We start from the raw sequence: 19,990 nt of genomic DNA, 5'->3' as shown, positions 1-19,990 counted from the left end.
AAACTATTTCCGATATCTAAATACACGAAAGGAGTTCTTTCAGGCGAAGTCAAAATACTTGTAACTTTAGGTGTAAACACTGTCATCAAGAGATTATTCTGCAGTAATAATATTTTTGAAAAATTGATTGCAAAATTTCACATAATTATGATCTTATGTACTACTCGTTTAAAAAAAAAAGAAAAAAAAACACGCTACGTACTGTACAGCCTTCAGGTAAAAAGCCGTTTTTTACAAGTCTTTTTAGTATCCAAGACTTAGAGAATGTTAAAATGTTTTACTGTGAAATCACTAATCATAGAATTAATAATAATGTGTCTACACTTTTTTTTTTTGTTTTTTAAAGAAAATAATATAAATTATGCAACAAACTAGGAAATAGTTCTGAGTCGTGGAGGGTCGAGTCAGGTGCTCATCTTTATGTATAAATTTCATCCTGATTATAAACATAAAAAAAAAACAATTCTGTAAACTAAAAACACACATATGTATAAAAACAAAATTAATTAATAAAATAGCTTTTTTGATAGTTATGATATTGTTAGTTGAAATCGGCAGGAATTATCATAAAAAAGAAAAATCCACCCCCCCCCCCCCAAAAAAAAGCCACTTGGTATTTCCTCCAATCCTCAATCTATATCTCGGTATATTTTGTGATGAAGGTGTGAAATAATAATAAAACGAATGCTTGGATAAATGACATGGAAAACATACACTCCATATTTGTTTTACAGGGGAAAAACGTTATTTTCAAGTTGCGTAGATAAAATGAAAATGCAGATCATGAATGACTGACATTGAAAAAAATTATATATATGGAAATTGACAAGAATGATCGATCAATGAAATGGAGAAGAATAACATTAAATAACATTTGATAAGGTAACACTGCAGTTACATGTCGATCTGTGTTTCGGGGATACTAGAAGTAATCTCTCCCTCTCTCAAAAGATAAATTATAACAAATTTGTGAAAATGTTATACTCTACTACTGTGCTTTGGTAAAAAAAAAAAAAAAAAGAAAAAAAAAAGCAACACGGTGGTAAAGTAGCTTCTTTTTTATGTTCATTGTAATGTTGATATATAAATTGGTTTATTCAGAATATACAATGATATATCATAGATATTTTTTAAAAAAAAATTATGACTCTCAAGGAGTCTAAAATGGGGGAAAGTGATAAATTACATGTATATATACATGCATGAACATACATCCTGCAACCGGTATAAGAGATTGTTAGATCCTTGCAGTTGAAGGGAAAAATTTAAACAAGAATAATAAATAAATAGTAAAATGACAACAAATAAAAATAAATAAACAAAATAAGACAATAAATAAATAAATAAATAAAATAAGACAACAAATAAAAATAAATAAATAAATAAAATAAGACAATAAATAAATGAATAAATAAATAAATAAATAAAGTAAGACAACAAATAAAAATAAATAAATAATAAATGAACACATATTTTTTTTTTTTTTAGAAAAGTGGTAGAAAACATTTTCCATGGGAACTGTGAAATGATCAAGAAAAGAAGAAATGTCGAAGATGCATGTTATATAACCTGATTTTCGGAAATCAGCAATTAATAAAAGACAGAATGAAGACAATATTTGAACTAAATTACGGCAACACCAAACGTTAAAGTACAGTAATCAAAGATCTTTATAGCAATAACTAAATTCAGAGGTAAAATGTTTTTCTAATGCAAGTTTGACATTTTAATATAGAAAAATAACCTCAGTGCCCCTCAGTATGTCCTCAGTATCCTCAGTAAAAACATCAGTATCACACAGTATCAGCTCAGTACCCTCAGAAGCACCTCAGTGTCCCTCAGTACTTCCACAGTAGCAACAGTGCTAACCTCAGTGCTCCTCAGTAGCAAAACAGTAACCACAGTGAAAACCTCAGTGCAACTCAGGACTACCTCAGATTCCTCAGTAGTAGCCTCAGTACCACTCAGGGTTTTCTCAGTACAACTCAGTACTTCCTCAGGGTTCTGTTAGATTCTCAGGGTTTTTTTTAATACAGTAGTGGAAGTGCAAGTGACACTAAAAATAGTGAAATTATTCAGTCAATAACTAAGAGTGTAACAGAGAACATATTGGCAGAGTTGCAGAAGGTTGGGGTCCTTTCAACCCAGTATCCACAAGTGGAGGCATCAGGAGGTCCAGAACATAACAAAAATCCAACAGTTAAGAGTAATTCAAATGGACCATCAAAACAAACTGAGCAGATTCCTGCATCAGTAGTCACTGAGTCTGAGAGGCAGCTTCCAACTGGACATGGTAATGATGATTTTCATCGGTCTGACAAAGGTCTCCCTAGTGGTCTGATTCGACAATGTCTTGGAGGCATCTTGATCAAGTGTTGTACAGTCGTGCCCTTATAAAGAAGATGGGGGGTCAAATGGTTCAAGGTTAGGTTTCTAGAAACCAGCTTTTTCGTCCCCATTGTTTCAGATACAATGATGGGAAATCCTGCAGTAACCAATGTAAATATCCCCACATTTGCTCCACCTGTTACAAATTATGTTAAGATGGTTGATCAAGATTTATTTGATCAATAAAATACATTTTCAACATATATGGTGTTTATGTTGTGTGGAGGTATAGGAAGGAGGAGGCATAAAGGGAATTATATTCTTTTTATCTTCACGGCCTTTGGTTAAAAGTAATTTTGATCTTTCTGATCATATAGATATTCATCATTATTCAGGGATGAGCACGATTACTGTAAAAAAATGTAATCGATTAATAATCGATTACTTAGAGGAATTTTGTGTAATCGATTATTAATCGATTACACTCATTTTTGTCCTGTGATTGTAGTCGATTACTTTTGTAGATGTAATCGATTAATTATCGATTACTTCCAAGTTTTTATTCCTTCAAATATCAAAGCAATATTCAAATGGTAAATGTTGATGTTATCCACTGAAGTTTGAATGTGTTCCTGCAGTTTCAGTGCAGATTCTTTCAAGGTTTTATTCTGGCTAACACTCTCACTTGACTTAATGCCAAAATGAGGGATTCTCTACCATGGAAAGTGGAGACATGATTCCTACAATAAAATATGCCAAGGAATTAATTATTCCTTTCAACCTTGGATCTGAACCTCCGTATTTATTGACTTGTTGCAAAAATTATTTAATATTTTATTGTAAATTACTTCATTAGAAGTACTTGGGCTGCCCGTATGTTGACAGCACACGTTATACATTTCTGTACGTGTCTTTTTAAAAAAAATAAAGTAAATTAGAACTATTAGTATTAAACATGCAAATTAAATATATCTTTAAGTAATTAAACTAATAGCACAATTTCATTCTGTATTGAAATAAGTGTTTTGAGAGCTTTTAATTGTTTTAATAATATTATCTGTCTTCAATGGAATGAAAGTTAAACACTAGTTAGTTCACAGTTTACACCTCATTATATGCAAATCAGGGATGCCTCAGTCAATTAATTAGCCAAAATAAGCAAACACAGTGACACACACCCTCTCTTACAGAAACTTATAACCTAGCTGCCACTGATATAAAAGCAACCTTACAATTTTGAATGGAAACATGAAAATGATTTTGCAGATTTTAAAGTTACTAATACACAAGTTTGAAGATATATAAATAAATATTTCCATCTTCTTTTTTTCGAGTACAATGTAGTTTATTTACCAAATTATTTATATTTAATGCTGTAACAGCACTTAAATCTTTTTTTGCTATTTATAATTTTCTATTACAAGACAAAGTTTTTCAACATCTGAAATATGAAAAATGACATGCAACAAGAGGACAGTGGGTCAAATGTAAATTGCACACGAAAAATCTGTGTATTTTATTAATAAATGGTTGAAATACACTTCTGAATTATTTAATACTAGACCAGTAGGTCTATACAATGCAAATTTTATTGAGAACATTATTAAACTTATGATAATAAAAGATAGGAAATCCAAACATTACACTAGGTGGTTTATATTTGTGTGACTGACTAGAAATAATTCTCCAAAATAAGTTTTCTTATTCAAAAAAAGATTTTTTTTTCCCGTTTTGAAATATACTTCCATTGATGTATTTTCTTTATTTTTTTTTTTTCAAAAATATCAAAATATATTCTATATTAAAAATATGCAAATTTTAGGCCAACATTCTACTTGAAAACTCGGGCTTTCCATGTACCATGTAGGAGGTTATTGATGACCCCGTTCCTTAACTCTGCCACACCTTCAAAACAGCGGTTCATTGAAGCACTCTGCAGATTAAGAATTCTTGTGTGCGCAATGAGATGGCTACAGAACCTCCTCAGGCAGCTATACATGCGTTGGCCTGTGTTGTGCTCCACAATATTTGGATTGACAGGGGAGATGTGCTTTCAAACCAGGATGGATCTATGCCTCCTGTAAATGATGATGGGGTACGGTTAGTTGGGAAAAATGATGGGGTGATAATGAAGCAACACCTTGTTTACAATTTCTTTTAAGATGATTGAGGTAAATGTAAACATAGTTCTACAATATAAATTAAGTTCTCGATTTTATTTTCCTCCCAAGTTTGAAAATCATTTTGTTTTTAATCTAGAGCTCTGTTTTTGAAGGTAAATGATGTAGAGATGGCCATGTGTGTAATCTTCAATCTGTCATATTATTTGGGATATATAATGATTTACCTATCTTTAGTGTACTTCACAGTAATATCATCCTTTATAATAAAGTGACTATTCCTGCAGCCATAAAAAGAATTCTTCCATTTGAAATAAATGCTAATATTAATATAACTAATCATGACCCTTCTTTATGTACTTGAGAAGAATGTTTTTTAAAGATTTTATTTCATATATTCCTATTTGTAACTTTGGTCTACTATTGTGGTCCCATCCTTCCCCTGGGGGAGGGGAGGGGATGTATATTGTACACTGTGCAAGATTTTTGTCACCTAATCTTTAATTATCTTACCTCGAAAGAAAGCTCTTTCTCTCTCACACATACATAACTATCATACATTTTTTCTGAACAAATCTTCTTTTAAGAAAGACAACAACAATAAGATATCGATACCATAATAATCATGACAACTGTTTATTGTTTAAAATTATTACTAGACATGATATCTTCCTGTGTATCAGTACTATCAGTAATATGCAAGGTAAGGCTTCAGGTGTATTTCACATAAAATAAAAGAATTTCATATTTAGTGTTTCTTCTTTCAGTTATTATTCATAATTATAATTATTCATAATAACTGAGTTAATTAAGAAATCATTTGGTAATATATTACATATAAATTATAAAGTTGTGTTGCACATAGTTACTCAGGTATACATGCAAGTAATATTCTGTGATGTAATATACCTGTTCGCATAAAAATATGCTTTGTTATTTATGCAATTTTACATACTTTAATAGAAGAAAAATCTATTTACTTTTTATATGTAATATGTAGCTGTATTATGGTTGTAAAAGAAAACATTGTACTGTATGAGATAAATGTAACACAGCATTTACAATCAAAGGCTCAAAACAATGTCACCACACATACATGAAATAACAGTAGTTTACAAACCTAAAACTTTTTTCTGTCATAGAAGTACATGTAGTAGATTACAATTTTCAACAATATTGTTAGACAATGTAAACAATGTCATTAATCATAAGCTTGTATACTGCATGGACAACTATCCGAGAGAGAGAGAGAAGAGAGAGTTTTGCAATTGAACTACAATGCACTAAATACGCCTGTATGAAGTGTTCGGGTTAATATATCCATAAAATCAAAACAAGCAGTCCATGAGCCACATCACTCACCTGAATATTTATTTTCATGTCTCTTATAATATTCCCTTAAATAAAACCCCTTTTAGTTTGAATCTACAATACATGAGAATGCTACCTTGTACACATGACTAACCATGACCTAAGGATGTGTTGTAAGTTTGTTTGAAATTGGCCAAGTGATTCTGGAAAAGTTGAAACAAAATATAATCCATTTACCTTCTTTCATTACATATATAATGCTTAAATGGGTTAAGAGTGTCCTTACAGATAGAAGTGGAGCATGGCAGCAATTATATTATTGATTTTTAATCAAAAAGATATAAACTTTGTATCTTAATTTTTAACAAAAGAAAAGCTTTCGGAATTGTTGAATTACGTTGGCAACGATTTTTGGAAAGATGTCATAAAAGTTCTTGTAAAGAAAAAAAATTCTGTGAGTGCTTCAGATTATTTGTATGCATGTGCGCTTCACTCTGATTGGCTTAAACGATAATCTCAGCTTCCTTTTTTAACCGAATAATTTGAAGTTTAAGATACAGGTTATAGGTTAAATAAAATATATATATAATTAAATATGACTGTTTTATTTGGAAATTCGTTGAAACACACACATACATTCGTGCTGCAAATTTAATTTGCTGAAACCTTAATTGGTTTATAATTTTTTTAGTATTCAACAAAACTGGATGAAATTTAGAACATAGATATGTATAATGGGTTGTAAGGAACATGCATGCACGAATGCTGAAATCTGATAGGCTAATACTTGATATGCTGTATCTCTTATATTTCAATATAATTCTTTGAAATTTAAGACATTGATATATAAACAAGAAAATGTATGTGAGAAGTCTTGAAAATACGCGCAAGCACGTGTGCTGAAATTTGATTGGCTAAGGTTGTTAGTTGTGTAACATGCTTAAATGTTAATGAAAGAAGTGAAAATTCAGAGTATATGTAAATAATACAAGTTCCTAAGTTATTCAGTCATCATCTCCAATATGTGGTGACGTCAGAATGTACAATTTCGTCTTTTGACTCTTAGAATTTATCCAGTAAGATAGCCAAAGGCAATGCCAGAAAACTGAGGAAACTCTTGTTCAAGTCGCCATTTTAGACAAGGTAAATGAATTTTATAATGTACACTTCCAAAAAAAAATAATACAAGGTAAAGATCTCTGGAGATTTTAAATCTTTGTGTTCATTGCTAGACCTCTAAGCAAATAATACATGAAGTTAATCTTTATACTTGTTAGAGAACTCACAAATGACATACAAAATGGATACTTTAACCAATTTTTATTCGCGTGCGAGAAATATCCACGAGTTTCACGACGTACATAAACTCGCTAAGATTAATCGCCGCGAACAATTTATTTTGCTTTGTATTTGTAGAGAATGTTTTCTCAATCGCGAAAATCAAACTGACGAATCGCAAATAAAAGATGACGCGAAAAATAGTTGGTTTACAGTATTCACTGATGGTTATTAAGATAAAAATGACTAATATTTGATTCACCTAGAAAACTGACCAGTCAGAAAGAGCCCTGCAAATTAAGGGGCCAGAAATATAAGAGTGCAGCTTATGGATTGAGAGTTCTACTTGATTACAAAAATTTAAAAATATATGAAGAAGAATAAGCAACAGCAACTTTATTAAAAAAATTTCAAGATAATTCCTAAATATCCAACAACCTGTAAATAGTATCCTAGTATTTACATAGAGCAGTAAAATATCTTAAAATAACTCAATTAAATGTATATTTAAACAAGAATGAAACATGCTTTTTATAAAATACAAGCCTTCAGTGAATGCAAACATTACCCAGGCTTGACCTTAACTTCAAGACAAACATCCCTAGCAGACAACGTGGTAATTAATCCTAAAGTGAGATAAAGACAAGCATCTATGTTTTCTGCAGCAAGCAAGAAAATAAATTCAATAAAAATGAAAGAAAGAAAATAAAATAATAAAAAAGGATATCTTTATATGTTTCCTATAATTAGAATTCATTAAAATCAAAACTCATTGTGTACGGTATTTTATCCAAAATTAAATCCACATTTCAGAGAATATAAACATCATTCAGAATTGACTTTAACTTTAAAACAAATTTAAAAGCAGTTATCTCTCTTTGCCCATTCGTTCTTATATAAAATTAAGGAATCTACCCCACCACCCCAGCTCCAAACCGGATGACATAGAGAACCAAATTTAGCATCAAAATATGTCTTACTGCCTATTCAACTAACATTCCAAATTTGAAGTCAATTGGGTCAATCTTAAAAAAAAGGCCATTAGAAAAAAAAAACAACAACAACAACAAACAAACAGAAAATTTGGGGACGGAAGAATGACAGAGTGATTACTATAGGGCACCCGCAAATCATTGCAGGGCACTAATTATGAAGTTTCATGTATCAAACCACTGTTAAACTTTGTTTATGTCATTTAATTTGAATTACATTTTCCTGGTATAACTGTATTTCCTGCATAACCATGCCCGCCATTCTCTCTGTGACCATAAACGATTAATCCAAATGCAGCATGATTACTAGTTTCGGCATCTAGAACACCACTACTCACTTGCATAACCAAGACGGTAAAATGAAGTTTCATGATTTTAACGGTCGAATAAAGATTACCAGGGTTCAAGTAATTTACAATTGCTGTACCATTTAATCTTAGGTTAAAGAGGTATTGCTCCTGAATCATTATACAAAGATAATTTTCTTCGAAATTTTCTGGTACAAATACTAAGTATCTGCTCACATACTGTCTGATACCTGGAATTGTTATCATGTAAGGATTACTTTGGGTGTCGAATCCGGAAGAAAAAGTTGTTACCAACAAGGACTTTTCTGATTGTATCATAATTACTTCACCATTAAAGTATGTGTTTTGAAAATATGCCCAAGGTTTAAGATGTATCCCTGTTTGATTTTTACCAGAAACAAGATTTATGTTATTTTCAAATGGTGAAACAATTTTCAGGGTTGTTCCATTCCTGTTAATAATTGGAGGAACAATATAAATTTTGTCCAATCTGTTTATAGGTGGAATCTGTTCAAGAACTGTACTGAAAATTTCGGAATCGTTTGTGTCTTGCTTATGAACAGTGTAACCAGTCTCTGAGAAAACAGCAATAGGCGACGATGCATTAATAAAAGTTCCAGATAAGTCAGATTTGTGTTTGATTTTGTAGCTTTCAAGCTCATTCAAGGCTAAAATCATTTTACTGCCTTTCCGGTATGTAATTCCATTTATTCTTAACGGAGTGTCAGGTTCAAAATTGAAAATGATATTGATAATTGTAGCTTTACTCAGAGCAACTATTACAAAATGGACATCTCTCTGACTGTTGTCGAATCGCTCATAAGTTGAAATAAAATAGGCATTAGATATCGCCGTAACTGGTAAAATCAGTGTGCTATCGGATGTATATTTGTGTTTATCAATGGTCATAACCGATACATTACGCGTCGTCTCGAGTAGCAGAGCTTTTTGTTGAACCTCGAAAGGCATCAGTGATACTTTTATCATAAAAGTGGGATTTTGCTTGGTGATGTTTGACTTTTGAGTTATATCTTCAGTATAGAATGGTGTTGAATTAGTATTTTCAGTAGATAATTTTACTTCAAACTCCTCATCTGACAACAGATATACAATTGTGCTTTTCTTTTCAGAACTGGAATTGTATCCAGCGATACAAACCAAGAACCTATGGCCTCGACTTCCTGCGAAACCTGTGTGAAATAATTCATCAATGAGATACATTGAATACAAACTCTGTTAAAATTATTGTAATATTCTTGTAAGAAATACAGTTTCCTTTTAAATTTTACATTAACATACCCGTATTCCAAATTGTATTCGTTGCCAAGTCAAGAGAATCCAAATCCAAGCAGTCCAAATAAACCTGTTTCTTTGTTGAATCTACTGGTGAAAAAGGTTACAATCTGCAAATAGCATTTTTGCTGAAATCGAAATTTAATAAAAGTACGGTGTTGTAAACGTTAAAGAGACACCGTGACGGAAAAAGGGGAAAATTGACAAAGGTAGAATTTTTGCATGACACTCGCATATTTTGTTCAATTCTTGAAGATATTAGGTTTCAGAAAATTACAGGTTTCAGAACCTAAAAAAATCTACTTTTGTGGAATAAGAAAAGTAAAAATGATTTTTGTTTGCCCCAACACAAAAATTTTGCTTCGCTTCTTCCTCTTTATTGTACGCATGCGCAGAAAAGTTGAAGAATTTACCATGGTTTCAATTCCATAGATATAAATGTTGGATGACCGAGGATTTTGATACAATCTTCAATAAAGATGATTAGAACTTATTCTTCACTTTTGCTTGCTCCAATTCAATTTTGTTTACAAGTTTCGCGATAAAAATAATGACCTTGACATTGTAGACATTGACGATAACAACTAAGCGATAGACACAACTTTTGTTTTTCCGGCACTTACATTTTGCTGTTCTTTTCTTCCTTTACAGTACAGTTGAGTTGTCAAAACTTCGCTTTATTTATATTTCATATAAATCCTTTGTTTTATGATACAATTATCTTAAAAGTACCGTTCACGGTAGCTCAGTCGGTAGAGCGCTCGCTCCGTGATCGGGAGGTCGTGAGTTCGAATCTTGGCCGCGACTGACCTAAGTCGATAAAAAATGGGTAGCAACTGTTCCTTCGCCATGCGCTCGGCACTTTGAAGTGAAAGTTGCGGGTCCTTCGGATGAGACCTTAAAAACCGAGGCCCCGTGTCACGGCAGGCGTTGGCACGATAAAGATCCCTCACTGCTCAATGGCCCTGAGTGCCGAGTAAAGGTCAAAATTTGAAGCCCTTCGCCGGTATATGGTGACGTCTCTATATGAGTGAAAAATTCTCGAATGGGACGTAAAACAACATACAATCAATCAACAATTGAATGCATGATCAGCAAATGCTGAACAAATAGGTATGAGGAAGCTGTTTTGACTAAGTACATATACTTTTAAGTGATTCTGTGTGTAAAGAAGGTATTCCATTTTACTCGGACAGCTCAGTTGAATATATAGGCGGATGTTTAGTTGAACGATAGTCGAATTTTTTGAGTGTGTCAATGTCAAGTTTCATCATTTACAGGCTGGTACAATATTTTTTTCCACGCTACCAACACATGCTTTTAGTATTTTCGAGTTAAACATTTAAAAAGATAAAATTATTTGAACTTGATTAGCTTTTCAAATACTTTCGCTTGTCGTCTCTATTTATTGATCCATCACCCGAGGCAATTTAGAAGTGTGCAGTTCCAATTAAGTCATTAAAACAACCCCTACTGGTAAAAATATTTAATGTACTTAAATAAATGTACAATAATATATAAAGCTTCAGATATATATGTTAATTAAGAAATGTTGTATAAACGACCAATACAAGCACAAAAGTAATCGATATGAAACATTAAAAAATTCAAATTACGCACAAAACTGTTTCCATTATGAGATACGAAGATAACAAACAGTAATCAAGCTCGAAATTCCACTGAAACAATCCATTGAAACAAAACATAAGATGTGGGATCAGGTTCCTCGGAGAAGTAAGCATCCCTTGTCATGTGCTCCTTTTCAGGATTGGGCACACGGAAAAATCTGAAGACAATTCAGTGAGAAAATGATGACCTTACTCCATATACATACAACCTGTTTACGTGAAATATATGAAGATAACGAACAGTATTCAGGCTCAAAAGTCCATCAAACAATACAAATATGAGCGGAGCAAACACGGACCTCCAAACATCAGGGGTGGGATCAGGTGCCATGGAGGAGTGAGCATCCCCTGCCGACCGGTCACACCCGCCGTGTGCTCCTTGTCATGATCGGGAAATAACGGAAAAATCCGTCGACAATTCAGTGTGTAAATAACGGTCCAACAATTTGTATGAAAAACGTCAATCAGCATTTGACTCAATGATAAATTGTATTTGCTGACAAGGTCATTGTATTGACCATAGAACTTACGTAATGATGACTTTAAACGAGACAGCTGATATTCTTGTTTCATCAATTTGTTTGTCAATAATTTACCTCGTTTTAGAAATTGTACATACGTAGAGCATGCTCTTGCGTATCGAATCAACTGAGAGATATATACCCCGTATGCAGGTGGTGAAGGTATATTGCTGCAAAAGTAAGGGAAGTTGAAGATTGAAAAGTGAAAGTCATCACGTTTATCATAAAGCTTGGTTGTTAGATTACCATTAACTCTTTTTCAAGTAAAATATCCAATTATGAAACAGATGTGTCAGACTCTGTGGTATCTTTTATCTCAAGCTCACAAGGATATATCGTATCGACATAAGAATGAAAATAGCCATTGTTAATTGACAATACGTCGTCGATATATCTAAATGTCGAGTTGAAGGCCAAAGCAAATGTTTTCTTCTTTTCACGTACAAGATTTTGGACAAATTCTGTTTCATATGAATACAAAAAAAGGTCTGCTAATAACGGGGCGCAATTGGTACCCATGGGAATTCCAATAGATTGTTGGAAGACCTGGTCTCCAATTACCACATAGATATTGTCAATCAGAAACTCAAGCATCTTTTTAATGTCAACTTCAGAGTACTTGTGTGTACAATCAGAATGTTTTTTTAACAAAATAATTTTGCAAATGACCAATGACAAGGTAAGTAAATTTCCATTTTTTCATGTTCCATTTTTATTGAAAAAGCAGCTGTCAATGATATCAAAAAGCCTGGACTTTAATTTATTGGGGGAATGGTTGTGTATAAAGTTGAAAAGTCGTAAGTTTTTAAGCTGTTGATTTTGATAAAATCTTGTGATTTCAAATTTTCCAAGAGTTCCTTGGAATTTTTAAGTATCCACATCTGATTTACACCACTTCTCGAATATATTGTTGCACAGTACTCTTGAAGTTTCTCTTTCACTACTGTTAATATCTTAGTGAGGAGTAAAGAAAGAGGCTTGGTTGAACATTTACTGGAACCCGCTATGTATCTTTGTTTGTAAGGATTTTTATGAAGTTTCGGAATCCAATATAAATATGGTAATTATGTCCCCCAAACGAAGTTTGGGAACAAATTGTTTTTACTCTGTTTCTTCTTCTTATTATTAAGGTCTTCCGTTTCCACGGAAGACATTGTTTCTTATTATTATTAAGGTCTTCCGTTGGATACGGAAGACCTTCTACTGATTCTGTTGTTTCTTTTCCACTATTATAATTATTTTTTTTTCTTACCGATTTTGTGCAGACGATTCCTCGAGAACGCCTCCATAGATTTTCACGAAACTTTCAGCGATGATGGCAAATAAACTGAATTTTATGCATTTTTTTTATTTTGTCGTCGTCACTTCCTGTCGCGAGATATGGCCAATTTTCCATTTTTAAAATGGCATTTTGTCAGTGAGTGTTCTCAAAAACGGATAGAGACAGAGTCTTGAAACTTTCAGGGATGATAGATTGTGACTCGTAAATTTGAGAAACCTGTATAATTTTTGTTGCCGTGATGTCCGTTGTCCACCGGAAGTAGTTTAAAAATATGCAATTTTTTAAAAAAATTTTCTTATTGAAATGATTTAATAGAGGCAAATAGACTGTTTCGAGTCATATTATTTCCACCGGAAGTTATTTCTTCCGAACCGGAAGTAGTCGAAAAAATGTTCATTTTTTCCTCGAAACTTTGAGGGATGATTCCTCCACACTCAGTGAGGAGTTAAAAGTCATTTTGAGTACTTCCGGTCATACCGGAAGTGAATAAAAAAGACCGGAAGTTTGAAATTGAAAGATTTCACTCTTTTATGAGTTGCTAAACAATTTTGAAGAATTGATATGAATATTTTTTACATTTAAAGTTGTTTTACTTTCTTTTATCAATCAAAATTTCCCAATCAAGACTTTATCAGAAATCTAACGGAAGACCTACTCGTTGCTCGCATCGAGATCTCATCTAGTTATTATTATTCTTTTTTTTAGACAAAATTTTGTGCACGCGATTTCTCGAAAACTTTTCAATGATTTTCTTTGAAATTTTCAGGGATAAAATGTCTTTATATGAATTTTATATAAAATTCCGTTTTTTGGTAAATTCGATTCCAGTGCCAAGTTATGGACAATTTTCTGATTTTAAAATGAAATTCTGTCCGTGAGTGTTCTGAAGAATGGACAAAGATATGAACTGGAGACTTGTTAGAGATGATAAAACATGATTTTTAGGTTGGAGAGGGCACCTTTTCGTTCGTCGTCGACACTTCCGGTCGCTTACGGAAGTGATCAAAGAAATCGTTAAATTTCAACTTTCTTTTTTTAAATCAGTACTAACATCACGTTATTGCATCTCTTTTGTAGTTTCGAAATATGTAAGTCCCACCGCAAACAAAAACGTCAACTTCCGGTTATAAAAGAAAAACTACATAATTTGAGTATTTTTCTTTCCCATTAATATCTTTTGTAGATAAAGTATTTGGAATGAATTTTAAATATGTAATTCAGACTGCAAATGTCTAGAGTAACTTCAAATATCTTTGTAAAATTCCCTTCCGGTCGCGTTGTTTCTGTCCTCAAAATGAGAAGTTTTCTGAGCAAGATCTCGGAAACGGTAAGAGATTAAGACACCAGATTTATATGAGCAACAGACCTTAAGATGTAGCCAAAATCACTTGGGTTAAGAGCGTCAGCCGTCACTTCCGGTCGTCATAGGAAGTGATCAATGAAATCGAAATTTTCAGCTTTTTTTTTAAACTAAAAATTGCATCACTTTATTGCATCTTTTTCGCAGATTCGAAAGATGTTGGCCCCACCGGAAACAAAAACCACAACTTCCGGTTATAAGAGAAAAACTAAATAATTTGAGTATTTTACTTTCCAATAAATATTCTTTTTAGATAAAGTATATGAAATGAATTTTAGATATGTTATTGAGAATGCAAATATCTAGAGTAACCTTAAATATCTTTGTAAAATTCACATCCGGTCGCGTGTTTTTCTGTCCTCAAAATGAGAAATTGTCTGAGCGAGATCTCAGAAATAGGAAAAAGATTAAAACACCAAATTTTTCATGAGTAACAGACCCTGTTGAGTAGGCAAAACCATTTTGGTTAAACGCATCAGTCGTCACTTCTGCTTCTCACAGGAAGTGATCAAAGAAATCAAAAATTTTAACTTCTCTTTTTTTAAATTAAAACTTGCAATACTTTATTTCATCCCTTTCGCTGTTTTGAAATATGTTAGATTCCACTGGAAACAAAAACGTCAACTTCCGGTTTTAGGTGATAAACAACGTTATTTCGATATTTAACTTTCTCATAAATATTGCTTATCGATAAAGTACTTGAAATGTTTTTATGCATTTTGTAGATACTGCAAATGTCTAGAGAAACGTCAGAGATTTTTTTTTAATAAAATTCACTTCCGGTAGCTTGTTTACTTGTTCTCAAAATTAGAATTTGTTCTCACAATATTGCTCGGCAACAGTAGCCACTAAAGTCTAAAACTTTCAGGACTGATAGTCAGTCATCAGTTTATTTGAATCGCGAGAAAATCTTGTATCGCCGTTACTTCCGGTCGTGACAGGAAGTGATGCAAAAAAAGTGAATGGTTAATGGTTAGCGAGTTGGATTTTCACGCTGACGACCCGGGTTAAATCTCCAGATTACTTGAATTTCTTTTATCACCTTTTAAGCGTGAATTAACGTTTTTATTTTCAAAACCGGACGGAAGACCTCTCATTGCTTGCAATGAGATTCTAGTTATTGTTATTTTTTTATTCCATTTTTTGTCCAAGCGTTTTCTCAGAGATGGCTCGATGGATTTTCTTGAAACTTTCAGGGATTATGACAAATAAAATAAACTAAAAAAATTTTGAAGGATTTTGCAAAATTTATTTCCGGTCGTCAGATATGTCCGATTTCCGTGTTTTCAAAAGAGTTTATGTCCGGACGTTTTCTCAGAAACGGTAAAAGATTAAGACACCAAACTTTCATGGATTATAGATCATGATAAGTTGATTTGTGGAATATGTTTAAATCCGTCAGCCGTCACTTCCGTTCGTCACAGGAAGTGATCAAAGAAATCGAAAATTTCAACTTTTCTTTTTTTGATTAAATCTTGCATGACATTATTGCATCTGTTTAGCAGTTTCGAAATATGTTGGTCCCAACGGAAACAAAAACGTCAACTTCCGGTTATAAGCGAAAAAGTACATAATTTGAGTATTTTACTTTCCCATAAATATCGCTCATAGATAAAGTATTTGAAATGGTTTTTTAATATGTTATTTAGACTGCAAATGTCTAGAGTAACGTCAGATATCTTGGTTAAATTAACTTCCGTTCGCGTGTTTTACTGTCCGCAAAATAAGAATTTGTGCAAGTGAGATCTCAAAAACAGTAAGAGATTAAGACACCGAACTTCTATGAGTAATAGAACTTAAGGAGTAGGCAAAACCATTTGGGATAATGGAGTCAGCCGTCACTTCCGTTCCTCACAGGTAGTGATCAAAGAAACCAAAAATTTCAACTTTTCTCTTTTGAAATAAAACTTGCATCATGTAATTGAATCTCTTTCACAGTTTCTATATATGTTGGTCTCACTGGAGACAAAAAACAACTTCTGGTTATAAGAGAAAAGTATGTAATTGGGATTTTTAACTTTACCAAAAATATCGCCTATAGATAAAGTTTTTGAAATGATTTTTACATATGTTATTGAGACTGCAATTGTCTAGTGTGACGTTAACCATATGCATTTTAGGAAAATGCACTTCCGGTCGCATGTTTGTCTATCCTCAAATTGAGATTTTGTTCACCAAATTGCTCAGAAACAGTATATTGCTGAAGTCTAAAACTTTCAGAACTGATAGTCAGTCACCAGTTTATCTACATCATGTAAAAATCGTACGTTGCCGTCACTTCTGGTCGTGACAGGAAGCGATGCAAAAAAGTGAATTTTTAAAGATTTTGTTTCTTCTTACAGTAATGTTTGACTAATGCAGATGTTAGATAGACCACAACCATGCAATTTATTTTCACCGGAAGTGCCAACCGAAAAACCGGAAGTTATCTCAAACATGAGTAGTTTTTTATAGAAACTTGTAGGGATGATCAGTTGTGAATAATTTAGGTGTAGAATGAACATTTTATTCGTTTGGACACTTACGTTCATGACGAAGTACATAAAGAAAACAGAAAAGTAATTCCGTTTGTTTTTATCTGTAATTACATATCTTTGAAGTCTTGAGATAACTTTTATTAATTATTTAGAGTAATCTTATTGAGATGATTGTGTTTTTTCTTTCAAAAAAGTCAAGAAAACGGAAAACCTGTTATTGCCTAGGCAATAAGTATCTAGTTATTATTCTCTTTTTTCTACTTTCTTTTCCGGTCCTTTTTTGTCCGGGAGTGTTCTTATAGAATCACTCATCCGATTGACATGAAACCTTTTTAGGGTTAATAGGCATGTTGTGTAGGTGTTCGGAACGAAGGTCATTTTGCTCGAATATGCATGCACGTGAGCGAGCGAGCAATGAGTGAAATGACTGATATACTAGATGAAGCCTAACTTTTACATTTCTTGATGAATTGCTTTGAAACTCAAAATATAAAGATATATTAGTAGTCTAGACAAGATAACATGGTCAAATTAGCGTGAACTCACGCGCATGCACGTGCGCTCTTCTCTGATTGGCTGATACAAAAATCTCAATAATGTCCTTGTTTTTTTTTCAAAATACTTTGAAATTTAGAATATACGTCTATATTGTAAGGTGCTACAACATGTTATATAGGAAATTTCGTGAAAACACGCGCATGCAGGTGTGCTGCAATCTGATTGGTTGAAACTTTAAATGTCTATAACTCCCTTTGTTTTCAAAAAAACAGGATGAAATTTACGACATGGATAGGCACATAGAGCTCCTTCATTATGAAACTATCAAAATTGAATGCAAGGCCATGCATGCGCGTATGCTGAATTCTGATTGGCTAAAACTTAAAGGGTTACATCTCTCTTATTTTTCAATGAGATTCTTTAATATTTAACACACAATGTATGTATTGTGAGACACTATAAGAAAATTAATGTGAAAAATGTAGAAAATATGTGCAAGCACATGCACTGAAATTTGATTGGCTAATACCCATATGGCTATATCGGAGTAGTTTTCCAATGAAATACCCTTAAAAATAAAGTGTCCATCTATATTACAAAAGTATTGTCTAATTTATTGAAGCTTGTAGGGAATGGGGCATCATAAAGGATTGGGGAGCCGTTTGGGGAACATCTGTAACGGTTCTCGTTACAATTAGCACTAGTTCAAATTCATTTTGGTTTTTTGGAATATTAAAAATATTCAAAACTGACATATGATTTTGAAGAATTTCTTCCTTAGAAAGGGAACTATGAGTATAAGTTGGATTACCACTTGTAGAATTAAATCTAAGTTCCTCCAAAATACATTTAATATAATGGGCCTTACAAACAAAGACAATGTTGTTACCTGCTTTGTCAGCAGGGACCAGTACGTACTGATCATGTAATCTATCTAATTCTTTTTTCACTTCTGGATTATTGAATACAGAAGGATAGATGGTTCTCATATTGCCCCTCAATCTTTTTATGAGCGATTTTAACATACATCTGATACATTTAATCCATTCTGACAAAGTGTCAAAGTCTTCTTTTTCATGTCTGGCCCATTGCCTGGCATAGTCCTCTACAGAATTCATAATATTTATGAAATTCCGATGCCAGTTGAAGGATCGGGGTTCCCTATATTTAGGACCTATTAAAATTAGTGATCCGACTCTTTTGCTTATCGGAATTCTTTAATTTGAAGATTCGATTCTAGTATGGAAAAAGATGGCTTTGTGAAACACTGATGCCCCCGAAGGTAAAAGTTTCTCAAATGCAAGTCAAACTCCAAGGTCAAGAGATTAAAAAAAAAGTTGTTATCCAAAGGAAAAGTCTTGTCGAAGAATATAAGTGTGAAATATGAAAGCCCTAGTACCAACCGATTAAAAGTTATGGCCAAGGATAAAGTTTTTAAAAGAAGGTCAAACTCCAAGGTCAAGGTCAAAGGGTCATAATTGTTTGGAAGCTACCAAAGGGAAGGTCTTGTTAGTGCACGGAATATACATGTCACATATGAAAGCTCTAGCACAAACTGTTCAAAAGTTATGACCAAGGTAATTTTTTTTTCAAAAGAGGTCAAATTACATGTTCAAGGTCAAAATTGTTTGTATACAATGGATGGTGTCACAAGAAATGCACCTGTGAAATATAAAAGTTCTAGTACTAACCTTTCATAAGTTATTGCCAACTGAAGGTTTAAGTTTTTTAAAAGTGACAAACTGTGGCCTATCAACAGGGGGTGCTTACTCCTATGCACCTGATCCCACATCTGGAATGTTTTAAGTCCTCTTTACATATTTTGTATTGTTTATGGATTTTTGAGACCGATAACTATTCATTATCTTCACCTTTTTCATTAATAATATACCAAAGGCATAATTGGGTACCTTTTTTTTTTTTAGAAGTTCTATTAATTAATTTATTTTGTCAGTCGGATTAAAGCTACATGTATCTAGACGCCTGCGTTTGGAACCGAGTTAATTATAAAGAGGAAATTGAAGAAATTAGGGAATTCAAAGAAGCAAGTGCATATACACATCTCCTTCAGAATTTCTCAGTAGAAACAAAAGAGAACTTACAGTTTTCTGTACACTCCCTTGTCTTGGTATAGTACAGTCCTATATATATGATGGACAGGACTACGAATATGGAAAGGAAAATGCTGAGTACTACTGAAATGCATTTCCGTTTCTGGTTTATTTTCTCGCCAACTGCCTTCAAAAATAAATCAACTAACTCGTTTACCTAATTCAAAACTAGAAATATAGCGGATAGGTACGGAAGCAAATTAGTGCCAATCTGTAAAATTTACATTTTAATCTGTAATTTTAATATTTATATCTGTAAAATATTCACTTTAATCTATAAAATTAACAATTGACACATTAAGCTGTAAAATTTTATACTTTAAAATTGTAAAATTGACACTTTAATCTGTTACATATTAAAATGTAAATTTTACAGATGAAATGTTCAATTTACAGATTAAATTGTGAAAAATGAAAAATACATGTAACAAAGTGTCCAACTGGCACTAATACGCCTCCATACAAGCCATTCCCCACCGGGGT

This window comes from Saccostrea echinata, unplaced genomic scaffold (genome assembly GCF_033153115.1).
Source record: "Saccostrea echinata isolate AGI-Se365-2 ecotype Australia unplaced genomic scaffold, CSIRO_AGI_Sech_v1 ptg000027l, whole genome shotgun sequence".
Taxonomy (NCBI): Eukaryota; Metazoa; Mollusca; class Bivalvia; order Ostreida; family Ostreidae; genus Saccostrea; species Saccostrea echinata.
The sequence above is the reverse complement of the archived record's forward strand: the minus strand, read 5'-3'. Positions refer to the sequence as shown.